Below are 7,624 nucleotides of genomic sequence, written 5' to 3'. Positions count from 1 at the left end.
GTTTTTCAAAAGGATAATGATTATGTTAACCCATTTTACATGACTTTTATCAATTTTCAAGTATTGTATATGTTTATATGATTTCTTGAAATTGCTTGACATGAATTTGTGTTCTTTTGAGTTTTAGAAGATCATAGGAATTATGTGTAACCTCCATGTGTGTTTAATTCATGATCTTAATGGCAATGATGGTGTCCATAACTTGTCTTCAAGTTATGGATAACCAAAAGTCACTTCTTTAAATTGTGATTAAAGAACTAAAGAGGTTTCATAAAATGAAGAGTCTTCATTTTATGAACCATTAAAAACTCATAAGTTACAAATTGAAGAGACTTGGAATAGTTTCAAATCTTTCCCTCAAGTTTTGGAATTTGAAAAGTCTTACACTTTAATACTTTAATTCCAAATTGAACCTTAGATTTTTAAAAAGTTTAAAAATCAACACTTATACTATTATTATAATTTTATTATATAGATATGTATAAGAATATGTCATTCTTACCGTTAGTATGCCTCATTCACGAAGCCGGTCTATAAGGGGGGTATAAGGTTGTTGCCTATAAAATGGTGACTTAATGGGTGTCCACTCTCACCCACCGCTTCCTTGATCGGTGGAGGGTCGTTAGCCGAATGGGTAGGATACGACTTTAAATACTCATTAAAAGTATAATGAATTATAAAGTAACTATACATTATAAATTCCCAATCTTAGTTACTTTAGGAAAATGTGAAATTGGTGCTAGCCCATAAAATTACACTTTGTACCTTACCAAGTCGTTAGTGGAGCGTGTGTGGTTAACCGGCACACTAACATGGACTAGTAAGTGTGGCAAAGGGTAACTTGACTTTATTATAGATCGGTGGAGCGTGTGTGGTTAACCGGCACATCGATTAGGTAATATTGTTGAGGGTACCAAGTCAATTTGTATGGTTATTCACACCTTGTTTGTGATCCTCGGCATCCCAGTCACAAACTTGAGAGGGCACAATCGAGATTCAAACATGCCATTGAAAGTTCAATGTATCTCAAAAGATCTAGGAGTTTCAAATCCAATTAAAAACTTAATTATATTTCGTTTTTATGGTGGAAATTGGTAAATCGTCATTTACCTACCTTCAACTATTTTATAATTTGGATTACGGCATCCCTCTTCCAGTTATAAATAGGTTGTTGGGTCCTAGCCTTAATATTTCATATTGGGTGTTATATTAAGGACTTTAAATCAACTAACTTGAATTTCTCCCATTATAGATGTCTAGTTTAGACAGCTATGGTCTTCCCAAATCTTTAGGAACAAGCTTCCTAATGAAGATGATATCCCAAATGGCAACCAAGGTGAAAGATCAATCCCTTTGTTGTGTATTAGTGGGACTGGAAATCATACTTCACTTCCTCCACCTCCTCCCATAAATCTCCTTATCCCACAGGTTTCAAGACCTGATAAGTTCTAAGTCACTCAATCCCTATTGGCAAACAAAGTCTATATGTGCTTAGGTCTTGGAGATTAAGTCCCATATTGACAAGCCGGGAGAGCCGGGTGTCGAAGTATCGAGGTAGCTGGCTGTTGACTTGGTTCTTCAGTCACTCCCTGATGACAGATCACGACATGAACCTTAATGATCTTACCTATTTGCTTGATGATGCTGAATCAGCAATGATTTGGAGCATTGGTAAAGCAAAATTTAATTGGAAGATCAACTTCCCAAACTTCCATGGACATTGACAATGGTAACATTGGAGGTCCAGAAAAACTTTTTCTTCCCAATTGAAAGGGATTGGCCATAGTCAACTCGGTTGACCAAATGGTAAAGAGAAAGGCTAAGTCTGTGTACCGTTTCCAAAGAGTCCATATGTTTCTGTTGCCAAAGGAAGGGCATTGGTTGCGAAGCTGCCAAATTTACCTAAAAGTCCATAAGGATAGTAAAGTCAAATGTTTGACTCTGCTTTAGGTAAAGTCCATTATCTAACTTTATTAAGTTTCTATTATGAGATTCTTATTGCATGATGTGACTGGGTCACATATTGATGTTTTAAGAATCAAAGAAGAGTGAAGAAACTTAAAGGAAGTATATGCTGATTCTGATCGTGAAGATGGATTTCGATCGCATGGTTTGGTGATCAGAATTTTGAGTTGTTACTTAAAAGTTATGATATATTTCTTAGGAATAGATAACAAGTTTTCCATATGGATTGTAAGGATAAGTTTTCCGCAAAGTTTTAAAAATAAAAGAAAATGGTTTTGATTTTATTTTAAGTATCCTTACAATGGCATTTGTTAAAAAGGTTGTTGCTTATATGTTTCCATTGACAAGCAATATGGGTAAATGGATTTGATTCTTTCATTAGTGGTGGTGTCATAATTTACCAAATAAGGAAAGATTCTCATCACCCAAGTTTTAATTGGATAGAAACTTGGAATCATGCAAGTTGTATTGTGTGATGAATGAGAATTTTCATCTTTGGTAAATTAAGACTAATTCCTTGTTCACATTCGCATGTGAGTCAAGCGAAGGACTAAAGGATCGGGTACATTAAGTTGTGCACCAGTCAGGTCCACCACAAAGGTAGATAAGATTATTCGTTATGATTTACTAAAGTTTAGTAAATATGGTTATGCTTACGAGTTTAAGTGTAATTCTGAAACATTGGAAATGTTTCAATGTATGGCAGAATGAATAAGAAGAATCAAATAAGGCAGAAAGATAAAAGTTTCTCCAATCTGAAAGAGATGGGAGAGTACTTGTGTATTTTGTTTTATGATTATCTTAGTGATTATGGAACCATATCACAATTGATCCTCTAAGGACACCTTAGTGTGTTTGTTGCCTGAGGAGAGGAATCGTGAATTGTTGAAATGGTTAAATTAAAAGATAATTCATACTTCGTTCCAAAAACAAATCCTGGAGTAATACTCCAAGATTGTAACTTGAGTGACATAGTCTTTAGAAGGTTCATAACACTTCTCAAATGTAGAGTAAGATGTTTCCTATTCTTGTACATTTGAGATTGGTAAGTTGTGATGTTTTGGATAAAACAAAGACCAGCTAAGACCAATAGTGAGAAGTGTTGAACTTGATAAGAATCCGCACTAGTTTTTGAATATTTGTATTGTCAAGAAATGGTTCTTGACAAAGAGAAGTCTTATATGTCAAGAGGACAGTGGGAGTCTAAAAGATTCTGAAATAGTTTCAAAAACTAATCAAGAGTTTTGTTAATCACTATCCCACGACTTGAGGTTTGTAACCTATCGTGTTGACATATTCTTATTTCTATGTCTATTCCTGTTAAAAGTTGATTATGCTTGTGAGTTCTATGAGTTCTCAATTGTTTTTGCATAACAACCCAGAAGCAATGGTGGGCATTGTGCTACCAGGTGGCAAGAAATTAAGATTGAACAAGTTCAGTCTATATGAGTTTGGATTTGTCACTAACCTTGTCTTGTGATTATGGTTATGACAAATTCACATGGATAGGAACACATACACCATAAAAATCTAAGTGTCATAAGGTTTCTCTTCGATTCATGAAAATGATGGTAAGGAAACTCTTTCACTAAGTAGATTTTGAGTAGATAGCAATTATGAGAATGACAAAAGGTCTAAACATTATGATTACGGCATCCCTCTTCGTAATTGTTTAGACACACAAGTGAGCTATCTAAGGAAAGGTGTATGGTTTTGATAAAGTCTTATCAAAGAAATTGCGTATCAGAAATCTGAACTTTGGTAGAAAAGTCAATAAAGTGTTGGTTTCTAAAAGTCCAGCTGATCTCTGGATACATGTCAAAGCTAGTGGGAGCATAAGTGTTATGCTAGTAAGATAATAATCATTATGCTAGTGGGAGGATGATGTTAATTATAGAAAACAAAAGTTTCAATTCGCCTTGAAAAAGTTGTTTTGCTATAATTAAGGGAGAGGATTTTGTACTTCATTCCAATTCTACAAGCTTAGATTGAGAATTTAATCTACTTTAGTCAAGAATATATATGAATGTTATGCTGGAATGGTTCAACATAAGGAAATTCTATGTATGTTGCGTTCTCAAAATTCGATTATGATTACGGCATCCCTCTTCATAGTTCGAATTATGAAAACATGGCAAATAAAAAAATTTATAGCATAAATCATGTCCCATATGCTTTGGGTATAGGTTTGATTACATGTGCTATAATATTCATCCATTCTAAATTTTCCAAATGCCTAGGGCATTAAGATGGAAAAAGGAATAGAACTGGAAATGACTAAAATGATTAAGCAAAGTTGTCGAGGACAATCTGAGGTTTACCAAAGATTGGTTGCTCAAGGACAATTAGAAGTATAGAGTAAGGACCATATTGACATATTTTGAAAAGAGGCAACTCTTGTTCATAAGTGATGGTCAAAATGGTAATATGGAATTGTCTCCATAGGTGGAAGTTATTCTTTGAATCTGTGTAAGATTAAAGAACTTAATGCTAAGAAGGATGTTTAAAGGAATGTACTTTGAATTTGAGACTTCATTTCCATGGAATTGTTTTCCATTGGAATACTTTGTAATGTCTGTTGCCAAGTCTTTGTGACTTCTGTGTATAGTCATTACAAGGTGATCATTGCATATAAGTTTAGAATCTAACAGATTACAGTAAATGGCAAGAGTTTTGTATTCTTGCATTTACAACGAGGATTGGAATTGTGAAATGAGCATCATTGGAATATTATCAATTGATCTATATGTAAACATAGTATGCATACTTGGAGTATGGCATAATTGTTGTTTGGAAAAACATAGTGTACATGCTTGGAGCATGGGACAACTAATGTTTTAATTCAAGCATAAAGTTGATTAATCGAAACATAAATAATAAGTAATCAATATGGTGCTTAAATAAAAGGTGTTTTTATTTACACTCAAAGTGTTGGGGGCATATAAGATTAGTATTATTCTTGTGTTTCACTTTGCATGTTTTGACTTCCAGAATAATTATGTTATGGTATATATCATATTATTCAAACCATCCACAGTCAGTCATATGTTGGAAGTAGATATGAATCAAGACTGTCATGAATTTGGCTTGTATGATTTGTCTAAAGTGCTTTAGACAATGCAATGGTTGCTACAACATTCATGAGTACTCATAAGGGCTGAGTATTGGATTCAACCCACGCTCACTTGCATCACTTCATGGAATTTATCTCGAGTGATCGTGAGACGGTAATATCATATAAATCTTCAAACCTAGAGATATGAGTTGTTGACTATGAGTTGGTTATTCATTGATTGTACGAAAACGCATTGGTAACTCGATGTTATAAAACGTGCCTTTGTGAATAATTCAACAAGTAGTTAGTACAAGCATATCAGTCGAAGTTTATCTGTTCCTTCTAGAAATAGAAGCGATATCTGGGCCCCTCGATGATTTGGTTTTGACTTATGTACCGGGCCCGGTCAGAACCTAATTGATGTGTTCAATTTAGTTCTATGTCGAAACAAATCAGAGATCGAGAAACAAATGCTGGACAATAAGTAAGACCATGTTCCATGTGTTTGTCCGGCTGATATAATGAGAACAGAGGATTATATGATCACTTATCTTAAATGGCGTATCATCATCATCTCAGTTCCGAGAGACTTTGAAAGAGCTACGATTGCTAGTCGGATTTTGAAGTCATATTTGCAAATATAGTTATTAGACTTATCCAAGTGGGAGACTGTTGGATATAGTGTCTAAGTCCATAACTTTATTTGGTATGTACTTGACCCGACCCGGCATGGTCCATTTGGGTTGCATGGCATTGCAATACTTGGATAGACAAAACGAGAGAAAGTACACTTGTGATTATTAATATATTATAAGTTCTAATATATTAATAATAGTATTATTTAATTAGTATTGATCAAGTATTAATCTAGTATTAATTTGGTGATCAAAGTGAGACTAATTAAATATATAGGGTTGATTATGACAATCATCAGTTCTTTTATGGTGGATTAATGATCCATGATTTATGGGTTTGGTTATAACCATATGGAGCTCCATGGATAGTCCATGGGAGTTACAAACCCATGGGTCATGAGGAATGAAGAGTCATGACAATTATGGTTTACATTTGTAACTCCTAATTATGACACACTATAAAAGAAACCCTATAGCATGCAAAATGGGCACTAGAGTGTTTCTAGAGAGGGCATAACCGATTTTCAAGTGTAAGAATTATTCTCTCAAGTTATTCCAAGTTTTGTGGTGTTGTGTGAAGCATTTGAGGCACAACATTTGGGGTGCTAGGCTCACAAAGTCTTGAAGGAATCCAAGCAACAACAAGGTATGTATTTCTACTAGTATTATGTTTTATGTAATCCCCATGCCATGCTAGTTAGGAAATAACCTTGAAAACGAAATTTGCATGTATATAGAGAAAACATAGATTCAAGGTTATTAGGGTTGCATGTACACTTAGGAAGTGTTAGAATGCTCAAAACCCATCAGAATCATCATAAGAGCCCTCCGAGGACCCTTCAGAGTCCTTTGAGGTGGACGATCCTGCAGAGAAAGAGACAAATCCCCCTAAGTAAGAAATTGATTTCTCGCATTATGAGAATAAAAAAGTACCATAAGTCAGTCTAATATGACCCAAAGGTTAGATAAAAAGCTAAGACTGGATAAAGGGATTGAAGCTCCAGACACAAGTTGCAGAGCAAAAGTCATTGCCGCAAAGGCAAGTGCCTGTGTGATAAAGATAAGAACTCGACCCGCTTAGCAATAGATCCCTAACCTAGTATGGTAGGCTCCCAAGTTATACCCTAAGATCTACGAATTATAAGAAGTTCGTTATGAAAAAAAGCGGTAATGTGATATTTTGTTTACACTAATTTGTGCGCTAAATCATTAATACCTGTATCCATAAAAGGTGTCACCGACTAACATTATCTCTTTCACTAACTGTAACAGGATCCAAACATGCCTGAGAGAAGAGTTGTCAGAAGAAACCCCAGGGCATAGCCAAACCTTGATAAAACAGCCATCGAGGCCTTGATCACTCAACGAGTCGTGGAAGCCCTAACTAATAGGAATGTCGAATCCGGACAATGTAGTGGAACAGGAGGAAATAGTACACAGGGTGGTAATGGAAGCCACCCAAGAGCTTGTACTTATAAGGATTTCATGGAGTACAAGCCCAAACCCTTCTTAGGAAACGAAGGAGTGGTAGGACTGACTCGTTGGATCGAGAAGATGGAGTCAGTATTTGAGATCAGCTTCTGTGCTGAAGATTGCAAAGTTAGGTTTTCTATCTGTACTTTCAAGGATATAACATTATCATGGTGGGACAACCATGTTAATCCCATGGGAGTTAGGACAGCTAATGTCATTACTTGGGACGAATTAAAGCAACTACTGATTGAAGAATATTTTCCCATAGAAGAGATGCGAAAGCTAGAACAAGAGCTCTGGAATCTTAACATGCAAGATATAGACATTGCAGCTTATACTAGTCACTTCAATGATCTCGCCATATTCTGTCCTAGTTTCATCACCCTATAATACAAGTAAGTAGAGAGGTATATATGGGGTTTAGTACAACCTAGCCAAGGATTGGTTACGACTTCTAGGCCAACTATTTATGATAGTGCCAAGAGACTGACCTTTT

The sequence above is a fragment of the Lactuca virosa genome, chromosome 8, assembly GCF_052849685.1.
Source record: "Lactuca virosa cultivar CGN04683 chromosome 8, Lactuca_virosa_CGN04683_v6, whole genome shotgun sequence".
NCBI classification, from domain to species: domain Eukaryota; kingdom Viridiplantae; phylum Streptophyta; class Magnoliopsida; order Asterales; family Asteraceae; genus Lactuca; species Lactuca virosa.
This window is presented reverse-complemented; position numbering follows the sequence as displayed.